Genomic DNA, 17028 nt, shown 5'->3' with positions numbered 1-17028 from the left:
GGGAGACTGACCTAAGAAAACATTGGTACGATTTATGTCAGAGAATGTTTTGTCTATGTTCTCTTCTAGGAGTTTTATGGTGTCATGCCTTCCTTTTAAGTCTTTAAGCCATTTTGAGTTTATTTTTGTATATGGTGTGAGGGTGTGTTCTAAGTTCATGGATTATATGTGGCTGTTCAACTTTCCCAACACCACTTGCTGAAGAGACTTTTTCCCATTGTATAGTCTTGCTTTCTTTTTTTTTTTTTAATGTCTGAAACATTTATATTAACATATTTCCATACATATTTCCATACAAATACAAATATAAGATTTTTAGAAATTTCATGTAATGTCTGAAACATTTATATTAACATATTTCCATACAAATAAACCAATGAAAGTTTAGTATTAGTTGTTTTGTTTGTTTTTTTATACTGCAGGTTCTTATTAGGCATCAATTTTATACACATCAGTGTATACATGTCAATCCCAATCGCCCAATTCAGCACACCACCATCCCCACCCCACCGCAGTTTTCCCCCCTTGGTGTCCATATGTCCATTCTCTACATCTGCGTCTCAACTTCTGCCCTGCAAACCAGCTCATTTGTACCATTTTTCTAGGTTCCACATACATGCGTTAATATACGATATTTGTTTTTCTCTTTCTGACTTACTTCACTCTGTATGACAGTCTCTAGATCCATCCACTTCTCAACAAATGACTCAATTTCGTTCCTTTTTATGGCTGAGTAATATTCCATTGTATATATGTACCACAACTTCTTTATCCATTCGTCTGTTGATGGGCATTTAGGTTGCTTCCATGACCTGGCTATTGTAAATAGTGCTGCAATGAACATTCGGGTGCATGTGTCTTTTTGAATTACGGTTTTCTCTGGGTATATGCCCAGTAGTGGGATTGCTGGGTGATATGGTAATTCTATTTTTAGTTTTTTAAGGAACCTCCATATTGTTCTCCATAGTGGCTGTATCAATTTACATTCCCACCAACAGTGCAAGAGGGTTCCCTTTTCTCCACACCCTCTCCAGCATTTGTTGTTTGTAGATTTTCTGATGATGCCCATTCTAACAGGAGTGAGGTGATACCTCATTGTAGTTTTGATTTGCATTTCTCTAATAATTAGTGATGTTGAGCATCTTTTCATGTGCTTCATGGCCGTCTGTATGTCTTCTTTGGAGACATGTCTATTTAGGTCTTCTGCCCATTTTTGGATTGGGGTGTTTGTTTCTTTAATATTGAGCTGAATGAGCTGTTTATATATTTTGGAGATTAATCCTTTGTCCGTTGATTCGTTTGCAAATATTTTCTCCCATTCTGAGGGTTGTCTTTTCGTCTTGTTTATGGTTTCCTTTGCTGTGCAAAAGCTTTGAAGCTTCATTAGGTCCCATTTGTTTATTTTTGTCTTTATTTCCATTACTCTAGGAGGTAGATCAAAAAAGATCTTGCTGTGATTTATGTCAAAGAGTGTTCTTCCTATGTTTTCCTCTAAGAGTTTTATAGTGTCCAGTCTTATATTTAGGTCTCTAATCCATTTTGAGTTTATTTTTGTGTATGGTGTTAGGGAGTATTCTAATTTAATTCTTTTACATGTAGCTGTCCAGTTTTCCCAGCACCACTTATTGAAGAGACTGTCTTTTCTCCATTGTATATCTTTGCCTCCTTTGTCATAGATTAGTTGACCATAGGTGCGTGGGTTAATCTCTGGGCTTTCTATCTTGTTCCATTGATCTATGTTTCTGTTTTTGTGCCAGTACCACATTGTCTTGATTACTGTAGCTTTGTAGTATAGTCTGAAGTCAGGGAGTCTGATTCCTCCAGCTCCATTTTTTTCCCTCAAGGCTGCTTTGGCTATTCGGAGTCTTTTGTGTCTCCATACAAACTTTAAGATGATTTGTTCTAGCTCCGTAAAAAATGCCATTGGTAATTTGATAGGGATTGCATTGAATCTGTAGATTGCTTTGGGTAGTATAGTCATTTTCACAATGTTGATTCTTCCAATCCAAGAACATGGTATATCTCTCCATCTGTTGGTATCATCTTTAATTTCTTTCATCAGTGTCTTATAGTTTTCTGCATACAGGTCTTTTGTCTCCCTAGGTAGGTTTATTCCTAGGTATTTTATCTTTTTGTTGCAATGGTAAATGGGAGTGTTTCCATAATTTCTCTTTCAGATTTTTCATCATTAGTGTATAGGAATGCAAGAGATTTCTGTGCATTAATTTTGTATCCTGCAACGTTACTATATTCATTAATTAGCTCTAGCAGTTTTCTGGTGGGAGTTTTAGGATTCTCTATGTATAGTATCATGGCATCCGCAAACAGTGACAGTTTTACTTCTTCTTTTCCAATTTGTATTCCTTTTATTTCTTTTTCTTCTCTGGTTGCCGTGGCTAGGACTTCCAGAACTATGTTGAATAATAGTGGTGAGAGTGGACATCCTTGTCTCGTTCCTGATCTTAGAGGAAATGCTTTCAGTTTTTCACCATTGAGAATGATGTTTGCTGTGGGTTTGTCATATATGGACTTTATTATGTGGAGGTAGGTTCCCTCTATGCCCACTTTCTGGAGAGTTTTTATCATAAATGGGTGCTGAATTTTGTCAAAAGCTTTTTCTGCATCTATCGAGATGATCATATGGTTTTTATTCTTCAATTTGTTAATATGGTGTATCACATTGATTGATTTGCGTATATTGAAGAATCCTTGCATCCCTGGGATAAATCCCACTTGATCGTGGTGTATGATCCTTTTAATGTGTTGTTGGATTCTGTTTGCTAGTATTTTGTTGAGGATTTTTACATCTATATTCATCAGTGATATTGGTCTGTAATTTTCTTTTTTTGTAGTGTCTTTGTCTGGTTTTGGTATCAGGGTGATGGTGGCCTCATAGAATGAGTTTGGGAGTGTTCCTTCCTCTGCAATTTTTTGGAAGAGTTTGAGAAGGATAGGTGTTAGCTCTTCTCTAAATGTTTGATAGAATTCACCTGTGAAGCCATCTGGTCCTGGACTTTTGTTTGTTGGAAGATTTTTAATCACAGTTTCAATTTGATTACTTGTGATTGGTCTGTTCATATTTTCTGTTTCTTCCTGGTTCAGTCTTGGAAGGTTATACCTTTCTAAAAATTTGTCCATTTCTTCCAGGTTGTCCATTTTATTGGCATAGAGTTGCTTGTAGTAGTCTCTTAGGATGCTTTGTATTTCTGCGGTGTCTGTTGTAACTTCTCCTTTTTCATTTCTGATTTTATTGATTTGAGTCCTCTCCCTCTTTTTCTTGATGAGTCTGGCTAATGGCTTATCAATTTTGTTTATGTTCTCAAAGAACCAACGTTTAGTTTTATTGATCTTTGCTATTGTTTTCTTTGTTTCTATTTCATTTATTTCTGCTCTGATCTTTATGATTTCTTTCCTTCTGCTAACTTTGGGTTTTGTTTGTTCTTCTTTCTCTAGTTTCTTTAGGTGTAAGGTTAGATTGTTTACTTGAGATTTTTCTTGTTTCTTTAGGTAGGCTTGTATAGCTATAAACTTCCCTCTTAGAACTGCTTTTGCTGTATCCCATAGGTTTTGGGTCGTCGTGTTTTCATTGTCATTTGTCTCTAGGTATTGTTTGATTTCCTCTTTGATTTCTTCAGTGATCTCTTGGTTATTTAGTAACGTATTGTTTAGCCTCCATGTGTTTGTCTTTTTTACGCTTTTTTCCCTGTAATTCATTTCTAATCTCATAGTGTTGTGGTCAGAAAAGATGCTTGATATGATTTCAATTTTCTTAAATTTACTGAGGCTTGATTTGTGACCCAAGATGTGATCTATCCTGGAGAATGTTCCGTGAGCACTTGAGAAGAACGTGTAATCTGCTGTTTTTGGATGGAATGTCCTATATATATCAATTAAATCTATCTGGTCTATTGTGTCATTTAAAGCTTCTATTTCTTCATTTATTTTCATTTTGGATGATCTGTCCATTGGTGTAAGTGAGGTGTTAAAGTCCCCCACTATTATTGTGTTACAGTCGATTTCCTCTTTTATAGCTGTTAGCAGTTGCCTTATGTATTGAGGTGCTCCTATGTTGGGTGCATATATATTTATAATTGTTATATCTTCTTCTTGGACTGATCCCTTGATCATTATGTAGTGTCCTTCCTTGTCTCTTGTAACATTCTTTATTTTAAAGTCTATTTTATCTGATATGAGTATAGCTACTCCAGCTTTCTTTTGATTTCCATTTGCATGGAATATCTTTTTCCATCCCCTCACTTTCAGTCTGTATGTGTCCCTAGGTCTAAAGTGGGTCTCTTGTAGACAGCATATATATGGGTCTTGTTTTTGTATCCTTTCAGCCAGTCTATGTCTTTTGGTTGGGGCATTTAATCCATTCACGTTTAAGGTAATTATCGATATGTATGTTCCTATGACCATTTTCTTAATTGTTTTGGGTTTGTTTTTGTAGGTCCTTTTCTTCTCTTGTGTTTCCCACTTAGAGAAGTTCCTTTAACATTTATTGTAGAGCTGGTTTTGTGGTGCTGAATTCTCTTAGCTCTTGCTTGTCTGTAAAGCTTTTGATTTCTCCATCAAATCTAAATGAGATCCTTGCCAGGTAGAGTAATATTGGTTGTAGGTTCTTCCCTTTCATCACTTTAAGTATATCATGCCACTACCTTCTGGCTTGTAGAGTTTCTGCTGATAAATCAGCTGTTAACCTTATGGGAGTTCCCTTGTATGTTATTTGTCATTTTTCCCTTGCTGCTTTCAATAATTTTTCTTTGTCTTTAATTTTTGCCACTTTGATTACTATGTGTCTCAGCGTGTTTCTCCTTGCGTTTATCCTGTATGGGACTCTCTGTGCTTCCTGGACTTGGGTGGCTATTTCCTTTCCCATGTTAGGGAAGTTTTCGACTATAATCTCTTCAAATATTTTCTCTGGTCCTTTCTCTCTCTCTTCTCCTTCTGGGACCCCTATAATGCAAATGTTGTTTCGTTTAATGTTGTCCCAGAGGTCTCTTAGGCTGTCTTCATTTCTTTTCATTCTTTTTTCTTTAGTCTGTTCCGCAGCAGTGAATTCCACCATTCTGTCTTCCAGGTCACTTATCCGTTCTTCTGCCTCAGTTATTCTGCTATTGATTCCTTCTAGTGTAGTTTTCATTTCAGTTATTGTATTGGTCATCTCTGTTTGTTTGTTCTTTAATTCTTCTAGGTCTTTGTTAATCATTTCTTGCATCTTCTCAATCTTTGCCTCCATTCTTATTCCGAGGTCCTGGATCATCTTCACTATCATTATTCTGAATTCTTTTTCTGGAAGGTTGCCTATCTCCACTTCATTTAGTTGTTTTTCTGGGGTTTTTTCTTGTTCCTTCATCTGGTACATAGCCCTCTGCCTTTTCATCTTGTCTATCTTTCTGTAACTGTGGTTTTTGGTCCACAGGCTGCAGGATTGTAGTTTTTTTTGCTTCTGCTGTCTGCCCTCTGGTGGTTGAGGCTATCTAAGAGGCTTGATGGGAGGCTCTGGTGGTGGGTAGAGCTGACTGTTGCAGTGGCGGTCAGAGCTCAGTAAAACTTTAATCCACTTGACTGTTGATGGGTGGGGCTGGGTTCCCTCCCTGTTGGTTGTTTTGCCTGAGGCAACCCAACACTGGAGCCTACCTGGGCTCTTTGGTGGGGTTAATGGCAGACTGTGGGAGGGCTCACGCCAAGGAGCACTTCCCAGAACCTCCGCTGCCAGTGTCCTTGTCCCCACGGTGAAACAGAGCCACCCCCCGCCTCTGCAGGAGACCCCCCAACACCAGCAGGTAGGTCTGGTTCAGTCTCCCCCAGGGTCACTGCTCCTTCCCCTGGGTCCCGATGTGCACACTACTTTGTGTGTGCCCTCCATGAGTGGGGTGTCTGTTTCCCCCAGTCCTGTCAAAGTCCTGCAATCAATTCCCACTAGGCTTCAACGTCTCATTCTCTAGGAAATCCTCCTCCCGTTGCCGGACCCCCAGGTTGGGAAGCCTGACGTGGGGCTCAGAACCTTCACTCCAGTGGGTGGACTTCTGTGGTATAAGTGTTTGCCAGTCTGTGAGTCACCCACCCAGCAGTTATGGGATTTGATTTTACTCTGATTGCGCCCCTCCTACCATCTCACTGTGGCTTCTCCTCTGTCCTTGGACGTGGGGTATCCTCCTTGGTGAAGTCCAGGGTCTTCCTGTCAATGATTGTCCAGCAGCCAGTTGTGATTCTGGTGCTCTCGCAAGAGGGAGTGAGAGCAGGTCCTTCTACTCCGCCATCTTGGTTAATCCTCTATTCTTGCTTTCTTTGTCAAAGATTAATTGACCATAGGTGTGTGGGTTTATTTCTGGGCTCTCTATTCTGTTCCATTGATCCATATGTCTGTTTTTGTGCCAATACCATGCTGTTTGATTACTGTAGATTTGTCGTATTGTCCGAAGTCTGAGATGGTTATGCCTCCTGCTTTGTTCTTTTCCCTCAGGATTGCTTTGGAAACTCTGGGTCTTTTATAGTTCCATATAAATTTTAGGATTATTTGTTCCAGTTCTGTGAAAAATGTCATGGGTAATTTGATAGGGATCGCATTAAATGTGTAGATTGCTTTGGGTAGTATGGCTGTTTTAACAATAACAATTCCTCCAATCCGAGAGCATGGGATATCTTTCCATTTCTTTGAATCATTTTAAATTTCCTTTATTAATGTTTTATAGTTCTCAGTATATGTCTTTCACCTCCTTGGTCAGGTTTATTCCTTAGTATTTTATTTTTTGGGGTGCAATTTTAAAAGGTATTTTTCCCTTACATTCCCTTTCTGATATTTCATTGTTAATGTAAAGAAATGCAACTGATTTCTGTATGTTAATCTTGTACCCTGCTACCTTGCTTAATTTGTTTATCAGTTCTAGTAGTGTTTGTGTGGAGTTTATAGGGTTGTCTGTATATAGTATCATGTTATCTGCATATAATGACAGTTTTACCTCTTCCCTTCCAATTTGGATAAATTTTATATCTTTTTCTTGCCTGATTGCTGGGGCTAGGACTTCCAACACTATGTTGAACAGAAGTGGTGAGAGTGGGCATTCTTGTCTTGTTCCAGATTTTAGTGGGAAGGCTTTCAGCTTTTCACTCTTGAGTATTATATTGGCCGTGGGTTTGTCATAAATAGCTTTTATTATGTTGAGATATGTTCCCTCTATACCCCCTTTGGTAAGAGTTTTTATCATGAATCGATGTTGAATTTTATCAAATGCTTTTTCTGCATCTGTTGAGATGATCATTTGGTTTTTGTTTTTTCTTTTGTTAATGTGGTGTATCACATTGATTTTGCATATGTTGAACCATCCTTGTGAACTTGGGATGAATCCAACTTGGTCGTAGTGTATGGTCTTTTTTATGTGTTTGTTGGATTCGGTTTGCTAATATTTTGTTTAGAATTTTTACATCTATGTTCATCAAAGATATTGGACTGTAATTTTCTTTTTTGGTGGTATCTTTGTCTGGTTTTGTATCAGGGTGGTGGTGGCTTCATAGTATGTCTTTGGGTGTGTTCCCTCCTCTTCAGTCTTTTGGAAGAGTTTGAGAAGGATCGGTATAAGTTCTTCTTTTTATGTTTGGAAGAATTTGCCTGTGAGGCCATCTTGTCCTGGACTTTTGTTTGTAGGGAGCTTTTTTAAATTACAGATTCTATTTCACTTCTAGTGAGTGGTCTGTTCAAATTATTTTTTCTTGATTCAATTTTGGTGGGCTGTATGTTTCTAGAAACTTGTCCATTTCTTCTAGGTTAGTAAATTTGTTGGCATATAACTGTTCATAGTATTCTTTTATGGTTTTTTGTATTTCTGGAGTATTGGTTGTTATTTCACCTTTTTCATTTCTTATTTTGTTTATTTGGGTTCTTTCTCTTTTCTTCTTGGTGAGCCTGGCCAGATGTTTGTCAATATTGTTTACCCTTTCAAAAAATCACCTCTTGACTTTAATTTCTATGTATTTCCTCTCTAATCTTATTTCCTTCCTTCTGCTGACTTTAGATTTTTTTTGTTCTTCTTTTTCTAATTCTTTTAGGTGGTAGGTTAGGTTGTTTATTTGAGATTTTTCTTGTTTTGTGAGGAAGGCCTGTGTCACTATGAACTTCCCTCTAATAACTGCTTTTGCTGCATCCCATAGATTTTGTATGGTTGTCTTTTCATTGTCATTTGTCTCAAGGTATTTTTTAATTGATAATTTCCTCTTGATTTCAACACTGACCCATTGGTTTTTTTATTAGCATGTTGTTTTTGTCTCATTTCATTTTCTGTGGTTGATTTGTAGTTTCATGCTGTTGTGGTCAGAAAAGATGCTTGAAATAATTTCTATACTCTTAAATTTGTTGAGGCTTGTTTTGTGCCCTAGTATGTGATCATAGTGAGTGAGTGTTCCGTGTGCATTTGAAAAGAGTGTGTATTCTGGTTTTTTGGGGTGTAACATCCTAAAAATATCAATTAAGTCTAACCGTTCTGTCGTATCGTTTAGGATCTCTGTTGCCTTATTGATTTTCTGTCTTGAGGATCTGTCCATTGGTGTGAGTGGGGTGTTAAAATCTCCTACCATTATTGTATACCCATCAATTTCTCCCTTTATGTCTGTAGTATTTGTTTTATGTATTTGGGTGTTCCTATATTAGGTGCATATATATTGACGAGTGTAATATCCTCTTCTTGTATTGATCCTTTTATCATTATATAGTGTCCTTCTTTGTCTTTCTTTTTTTAAAAATTATTTCCTTTATTTATTTATTTTTTAAAAAATTATTTATTTATTTATTTATTTATTTATTTATTTATGGCTGTGTTGGGTCTTAGTTTCTGTGCGAGGGCTTTCTCTAGTGTGGCATGCGGGGGCCACTCTTCATTGCGGTGCGTGGGCCTCTCACTATCATGGCCTCTCTTGTTGCGGAGCACAGGCTCCAGATGTGCAGTCTCAGCAATTGTGGCTCATGGGCCTAGTCGCTCCACGGCATGTGGGATCTTCCCAGACCAGGGTTCGAACCCGTGTCCCCTGCATTGGCAGGCAGATTCTCAACCACTGCGCCACCAGGGAAGCCCCTCTTTTTCTTTCTTTATGGCCTTTGTTTTAAGTCTATTTTGTCTCATATGAGTATTGTGACCCCCTCTTTCTTGTCATTTCTGTTTTGCATGAAATATCTTTTTCCATCCCCTCAGTTTCAATTTATGTGTGTCCTTTGCCCTAAAGTGGGTCTCTTGTAGGCAGCATATTGTAGGTTCTTATTTTTTTAATCCAACCTGCCACTCTGTGTCTTTTGATTGGAGCATTTAGTCCATTGACATTTTTAAAAAAATATTCTTTTTAATTTTTATTTTACTTTTTATTTTTTGGCTGCGTTGGGTCTTTGTTGCTGTGCATGGGCTTTCTCTAGTTGCAGTGGGTGGGGGCTACTCTTTGTTGTGGTGCACAGGCTTCTCATTGCAGTGGCTTCTCTTGTTGTGGAGCATGGGCTCTAGGCACGCAGGATTCAGTAGTTGTAGCACGCAGACTCAGTAGTTGTGGCTTGCGGGCTCTAGAGTGCAGGCTCAGTAGTTGTGGCACAAGGGCTTAGTCGCTCTGTGGCATGTGGGATCTTCCCAGACCAGGGATTGACCCTGTGTCCCCTGCATTGACAGGCAGATTCTTAACCACTGTGCCACCAGGGAAGTCCCTAGTCCACTGAAATTTAAGGTAATTAGTGATAGATATATATTTATTGCCATTTTAAACCTTGTTTTCCAGTTGATTTTGTGTTTCTTTTCTTTTTTGCCTTTTGTGGTTTGATTTCCTCTTATTTTATGCTTTTATTCTCTTCTTTTTGGTTTTGTGAATCTGTTGTATGTTTCTGATTTGTGGTTACCCTGTTTTTCAAGCATGTTAACCCCTTCCTATATCTACTTGCTTTAGACTGATGGTCATATAGGCTCAAATACATTCTAAAAAAAAAAAAAAATCTACATTTTCTTACTCTCCTCCCCTACATTTTATGGTTTTTATGTCCTCTTTTACATCTTCACGTTCATCCTTTTGTTGTTCATTGTGGTTATCACTTTTACAAAATTAAAAAAAAATTTTTTTCCTTTTTAATCTGTATACTGGCTTATTTAAGTGATTTGCTTTTCAGTTGTGATTTTTCTCTTTCCTATATCTTTTTGCTTCTTTTCTATTTAGAGAAGACCTTTCAATATTTCTTTTAGGATAGGTTTAGTATTGCTGTATTCTTTTAGTTTTTGCTTGTCTGAGAAATTATTTATCTCTCCTTTTATTCTAAATGATAGTCTTGCTGGGTAGAGTATCCAAGGTTGCAGATTTTTCACCTTTCAGGATTTTGAATATATCTTGTCACTCCCTTCTGGCCTGCAACGTTTCTGTAGAGAAATCAGCTGATAGCCTTGTGGGGGTTTCCTTATAATTAATTCTGTGCTTTTCTCTTGCTGCCTTTAGAATCCTCTCTTTAACTTTTGCCATTTTAATATGTTTTAGTGTAGGTCTGTTTGGGTTCATCTTGTTTGGGAACTTCTGTGCTTCCTGTACCTGGATATCTGTTTCCTTCTTTAGGTTTGGGAAGTTTTTAGCCATAATTTCTTTCAATACCTTTTTTTTAAATACATTTTTGATCACCTTTTCTTTTTCTTCTCCTTCTGGAATCCCTGTTATGTGTAGGTTAGCATGCTTTATATTATCCCATAGGTCTCTTGTATTGCTTTCATTTTGCTTTTTTTTTGCTATTCATTGCCTTTAGCTCAGCTTTTGTCTTGGCGAATGAGTTTTCTAATTTTTCTTGGCTCCTCTTTATAGTTTCTAGTTCCTTTTTACAACAATCTGCATTTCTGTCAATAGCCTTTCTTAATCCCATCATTATTTTTATTATCTCCTTTTGAACTCTGTGTCTATTAGACTGAAGAGGTCTGTTTCTCTGTTGTTCTTTCAGGGGAATTCTCTTGGTCTTTTAACTGGGAGTGTTCCTCTGCTCCTCAGTTTTACTTTATTTTGTTTTTATATTTTTCTCCCATTCTGAGGGTTGTATTTTCGTTTTGTTTATGGTTTCCTTTCCTGTGCAAAAGCTGTTTTCTTTTTTCCTAATATATATTTTGCTGTGTTGGGTCTTAGTTGCGACACGTGGGATCTCTGTTGCAGCATGCGGGATCTTTCATTGCAGTGCATGGGCTTTTCTCTAGTTGTGGTGTGTGGGCTCTAGAGCATGCAGGCTCAGTAGTTGCAGTGTGTGGGCTCTCTAGTTGTGGTGCGTGGGCTCCAGAGCACATGGGCTCAGTAGTTGCGGCACACAAGCTCTCTAGTTGTGGTGCACGGGCTATAGAGCACACAGGCTTAGTTGCCCCATGGCATGTGGGATCTTACTTTCGCAACCAGGGATCAAACTCATGTCCCCTTCATTGGAAGATGAATTCTTAACCACTGGACCACCAGGGAAGTCCCTCTCAATTTTACTTATATTTCCCTTATTCTGTGAGTGTTGGAGAAAAAATTACCTACTGTGGTCTTGGAGGGCTATTTTTATGTGGCAGTGTCCCTGTGTAGCTTGTGTGGGTTTAGTATTTTTGGTGTGAGGACTGTTTAGTGGATGCCTGCCACTGTTACCTCAGCCTGTGCTGGCCGTTATCCCCTTGATGGGGATGTGCAGAGGTGTCTCCTGGAGCCCACAGCAGTGGTGGTGGCAGCAGTTGGTGTCTGCTCTTGGAGCCCATGGTGGTGGTGGCGGCTGGCATCAGCTCCTGGAGTCCAAGGAGGCAACAGCTGGTGGGCACTCCTGGAGCTCGTGGAGGTGGTGCCCTGTTGGCTGTGTGTGTGTGGAGAGAGAGGCTGCTGTGGTGGGCCCTGGCCCTCCCTTTGTGCACCCAACAATGGAGCCTTGCCTCTGTGGTGGGTCCCAGCTCCCTCTGTGTACCCTCCTGTTTGCGGTGGCATCACACTCCAGCCCCTTCAGGCTGTCTCTGCACAGCCAACCCCAGTCCTCTCCCCAGGTCTGTCCTCTGAAGCCTGAGCTTCAGCACCCAGACCCCACCCATCCCCGCAGATGTGCATCTCAGGCTGAGGAGTGCCAGGCAGCAGCACAGACCCTCTGTGCAGGTCTCTCTCCATTCTGCCTGCCATAAACTGGTTGCTGCACTCTCCTCTGAGCCTCTGAAACTCCCCCTCTGTCCCGGCTGATCTCCCTGCCAGTGAGGGGGCTTCCCAGGATACATGAACTTTTAGTCTTTCATAACTCCTTCCCAGGGAGGCAGGTACTCTCCTGATTCCTCTCTCTCTTGTTTTTTTCTTTTTTCCTACCCAGTTATGTGGAGATCATTATTGCCCTTTCAGAATTCTGAAGTCCTCTGCCAGCGTTCAGTAGGTATTCTATGAGAATTGTTCCACATGTAGATGTGTGTTTGATGATGTATTTGTGGAAGGAGGTGAGCTCCACATCCTTCTACTCTGCCATCTTGATCGTCCCTCCTCCTATATCTTTTTAACATTAAAAAAAATCAAAGCATAATTAACAATACAATATTATACACAGATTTTAGGTGTTCAGTTTGATGACTTTTAACAGCTGTATACAGTACTGTAATCACTACCCTAAAGAAGACACATTTCAATTCACTGAAGGAAAGTTTCCTTGTGCCCCTTTCCAGTCAATTCTCAACCCCATCTCCAGTTACCATAGGTCAGTTTCGTCTGTTCTTTGAATCACATAAATGGATTTTCAGCACACTTCCTATGTGCAGCACAATGTATAGCTCTGGGGAAGCCAATTCACCTTCCTGTGTCTATTGCCTTATTAGACACACACCTTTTTGTTCAAAGCTGTAGTGAGGATGTGTTTAAATAATGTATGTGAAGATGTTTTGAAATAAATGTGAAACATTATATAATGTTTAAACTAATAGTACAAATTTACAAATTAGAAAGACCTTTTACCTAAAACAGTTTTAAAATATTGTTAACATAATGCGAATTTTTAGAAAATCTGCATTGGTACAAAGTAGGTTTGAACTAGCAGATTGTCAATCTGTAAATACTACTTGGCTTCATATAATCAAGTAATTTCCTTACCATGTACCACTTATGAAGCACTGACTAGGTGTCGGGGACTCTTCTTAGCATTTTACTTAAGCATATTATGTCACTGAATCCTGGCAACAATTTAATAAAAACAGATACAGAGAAGCAATTTTGCTAAGAAGTAACATGCTGGGATTCTTGATCCAGAGTCAGTATTCTTAAACTCTGTGCAACACCAACCACATGTACAGCTAAAGAGTAATTATCCTAGTTTGTTGCATGAAGTATCTAGATATTATGTATCTAGATAGTAATGTAGTTCCAATTCCTTTTATACTATGAATTCTTACCATATTCCACATTTATTAAACATCATCTCTTGTGTATAAAATGACAAGGATACAAAGGTGAGTTGCCAGCTTTTTAAGACTAAAATCTATCACTGGACATGAAATGTAAGCCATGTGACAGGGATTAACATGTGTGAATTCAGAGGTGAGATTAATGTGAGGTTGGGGTGAAGGCTGATAACGTGTTGTGGGGGTCAGGTTGGATGGGTCATGAGACACCTTGCTAAGGAGGCTGGGCTTTAATAGTAGGCCCATGAGAGCTGCTGAAATAGTAGGCCCACGAGAGTGTGTGTACGTACCAAATGATCAAAGTTGCAACTACATTTTCACAGGGAGGTCAGACATTGGAAGAGAAATTATAAGTGTCAGGAGAGCTACAATGGGAGGTGGAGCTTGCAGAGGTGGCACAAAGGGTGGCTTCAATCAACATACAAGTTAACAGAGAAAGACAGATATCATATGATATTGCTTATATGCGGAATGTCAAAAAAACATGCAAATGAACTTATTTACAAAGCAGAAAGAGACTCACAGACACAGAAAACAAACTTATGGTTACCAAAGGGGAAAGGGGGGGTAGGGATAAATTAGGAGTTTGGGATTAGCAGATACAAACTACTATATATAAAATAGATAAACAAAGATGGTAGAGTAGAAGGACGTGCTCTCAGTCCCTCTTGCGAGAGTACCGGAATCACAACTAACTGCTGAACAGTCATCGATAGGAAGACACTGGGACTCACCAAAAAAGATACCCCACACCCAAAGACAAAGGAGAAGCCACAATGAGATGGTAGGAGGGGCGCAATCACAACAAAATCAAATCCCATAACTATTGGGTGGGTGACTCACAAACTGGAGAACACTTATACCACAGAAGTCCACCCACTGGAGTGAAGGTTCTGAGCCCCACGTCAGGCTTCCCAAACTGGGGGTCTGGCAACAGGAGGAGGAATTCCTAGAGAATCAGACTTTGAAGGCTAGCGAGATTTGATGGCAGGACTTCAACAGGACTGGGGGAAACAGAGACTCCACTCTTGGAGGGCACACACAAAGTAGTGTGCACATCGGGACCCAGAGGAAGGAGCAGTGACCCAATAAGAGAGTGAACTGGACCTACCTGCTAGTGTTGGAGGGTCTCCTGTGGAGGCGGGGGGTGGCTGTGTCTCACAGTGAGGACAAGGACACTGGCAGCAGAAGCTCTGGGAAGTACTCCTTGGCGTGAGCCCTCCCAGAGTCTGCCATTAGCCCCACCAAAGAGCCCTGGTAGGCTCCAGTGTTGGGTTGCCTCAGGTCAAACAACCAACAGGGAGGGAACCCAGCCCCACCCATCAGCAGACAAGCAGATTAAAGTTTTACTGAGCTCTGTCCACCGGAGCAACAGTCAGCTCTACCCACCACCAGTCCCTCCCATCAGAAGCTTACACAAGCCTCTTAGATAGCCTCATCCACCAAAGGGCAGACAGCAGAAGCAAGAAAAACTACAACCCTGCAGCCTGTGGAACAAAAACCACATTCACAGAAAGACAAGATGAAAAAGCAGAGGGCTACGTACCAGATGAAGTAACAAGATAAAACCCCAGAAAAACAACTAAATGAAGTGGAGATAGGCAACCTTCCAGAAAAAGAATTTAGAATAATGATAGTGAAGATGTTCCAGGACCTCGGAAAAAGAATGGAGGCAAAGATCAAGAAGATGCAAGAAATGATTAATAAAGACCTAGATGACTTAAAGAACAAACAAACAGAGATAAGCAATACAATAACTGAAATGAAAAATACACTAGAAGGAATCAATAGCAGAATAACTGAGGCAGAAGAACGGATAAGTGACCTGGAAGACAGAATGGTGGAATTCACTGCTGTGGAACAGAAGAAAGAAAAAAGAATGAAAAGAAATGAAGACAGCCTAAGAGACCTCCGGGACAACATTAAACACAACATTCGCATTTTAGGGGTCCCAGAAGGAGAAGAGAGAGAGAAAGGACCCGAGAAAATATATGAAGAAATTACAGTCGAATACTTCCCTAACATGGGAAAGGAAATAGCCACCCAAGTCTAGGAAGTGCAGAGTCCCATACAGGATAAACCCAAGGAGAAACATGCTGAGACACAGAGTATACAAATTGGCAAAAATAAAAGACAAAGAAAAAGTATTGAAAACAGCAAGGGAAAAACGACAAATAACATACAAGGGAACTCCCATAAGGTTAACAGCTGATATCTCAGCAGAAACTCTACAAGCCACAAGGGAGTGGCATGATAAAGTGATGAAAGGGAAGAATCTACAACCAAGATTACTCTACCCGGCAAGGATCTCATTCAGATTCGATGGAGAAATCAAAAGCTTTACAGACAAGCAAAAGCTAAGAGATTTCAGCACCACCAAACCAGCTCTACAACAAATGCTAAAGGAACTTCTCTAAGTGGGAAACACTAGAGAAGAAAAGGATCTGCAAAAACAAACCCAAAACAATTAAGAAAATGGTCATAGGAACATACATATTGATAATTACGTTAAACGTGAATGGATTAAATGCTCCCAACAAAAGACACAGGCTTGCTGAATGGATACAAAAACAAGACCCATATATATGCTGTCTACAAGAGACCCACATCAGACCTAGGGACACATACAGACTAAAAGTGAGGGGATGGAAAAAGATATTCCATGCAAATGGAAATCAAAAGAAAGCTGGAGTAGCAATACTCATATCAGATAAAATAGACTTTAAAATAAAGAATGTTACAAGACACAAGGAAGGACACTACATAATGATCAAGGGATCAATCCAAGAAGAAGATATAACAATTGTAAATATTTATGCACCCAACATAGGAGCACCTCAATACATAAAGCAACTGCTAACAGCTATAAAAGAGGAAATCGACAGTAACACAATAATAGTGGGGGACTTTAACACCACACTTACACCAATGGACAGATCATCCAAACAGAGAATTAATAAGGAAACACAAGCTTTAAATAACACAACAGACCAGAGAGATTTAATTGATATTTATAGGACATTCCATCCAAAAACAGCAGATTACACTTTCTTCTCAAGTGTGCAAGGAACATTCCCCAGGATAGATCACATCTTGGGTCACAAATCAAGCCTCAGTAAATTAAAGAAAATTGAAATCATATCAAGCATCTTTTCTGACCACAACGTTATGAGATTAGAAATCAATTACAGGGAAAAAAACGTAAAAAACACAAACACATGGAGGCTAAACAATATGTTACTAAATAACCAAGAGATCACTGAGGAAATCAACGAGGAAATCAAAAAACACCTAGAGACAAATGACAATGAAAACACGATGGTACAAAACCTATGGGATGCAGCAAAAGCAGTTCTAAGAGGAAAGTTTATAGCTATACAAGCTTACCTCAAGAAACAACAAACATCTCAAGTAAACAATCTAACCTTACACATAAAGGAACTAGAGAAAGATGAACAAACAAAACCCAAAGTTAGTAGAAGGAAAGAAATCATAAGGATCAGAGCAGAAATAAATAGAAACAAAGAAAACAATTGCAAAGATCAATAAAACTAAAAGCTGGTTCTTAGAGAAGGTAAACAAAATTGATAAACCATTAGCCAGACTCATCAAGAAAAAGAGGGAGAGGACTGAAATCAATAAAATTAGAAATGAAAAA

At 39.2% G+C, this 17028-nt stretch overlaps 1 long non-coding RNA gene across 1 annotated transcript in view; it reads right to left on the bottom strand.

The window, feature by feature from the left end:
* Window positions 1-217: 217 nt before the first annotated feature.
* Window positions 218-17028, bottom strand: part of LOC309660324 — a 39063-nt gene continuing 22252 nt past the window's right edge. The window contains exon 2 of the long non-coding RNA XR_014263343.1: window positions 218-1489. This is a non-coding gene — a long non-coding RNA (uncharacterized lncRNA). The remainder of the gene's footprint in view (window positions 1490-17028) is intronic.

Source organism: Balaenoptera physalus, assembly GCF_965194825.1.
Source record: "Balaenoptera physalus genome assembly, chromosome: 4".
Lineage (NCBI taxonomy): Eukaryota > Metazoa > Chordata > Mammalia > Artiodactyla > Balaenopteridae > Balaenoptera > Balaenoptera physalus.
This window is presented reverse-complemented; position numbering and strand designations above follow the sequence as displayed.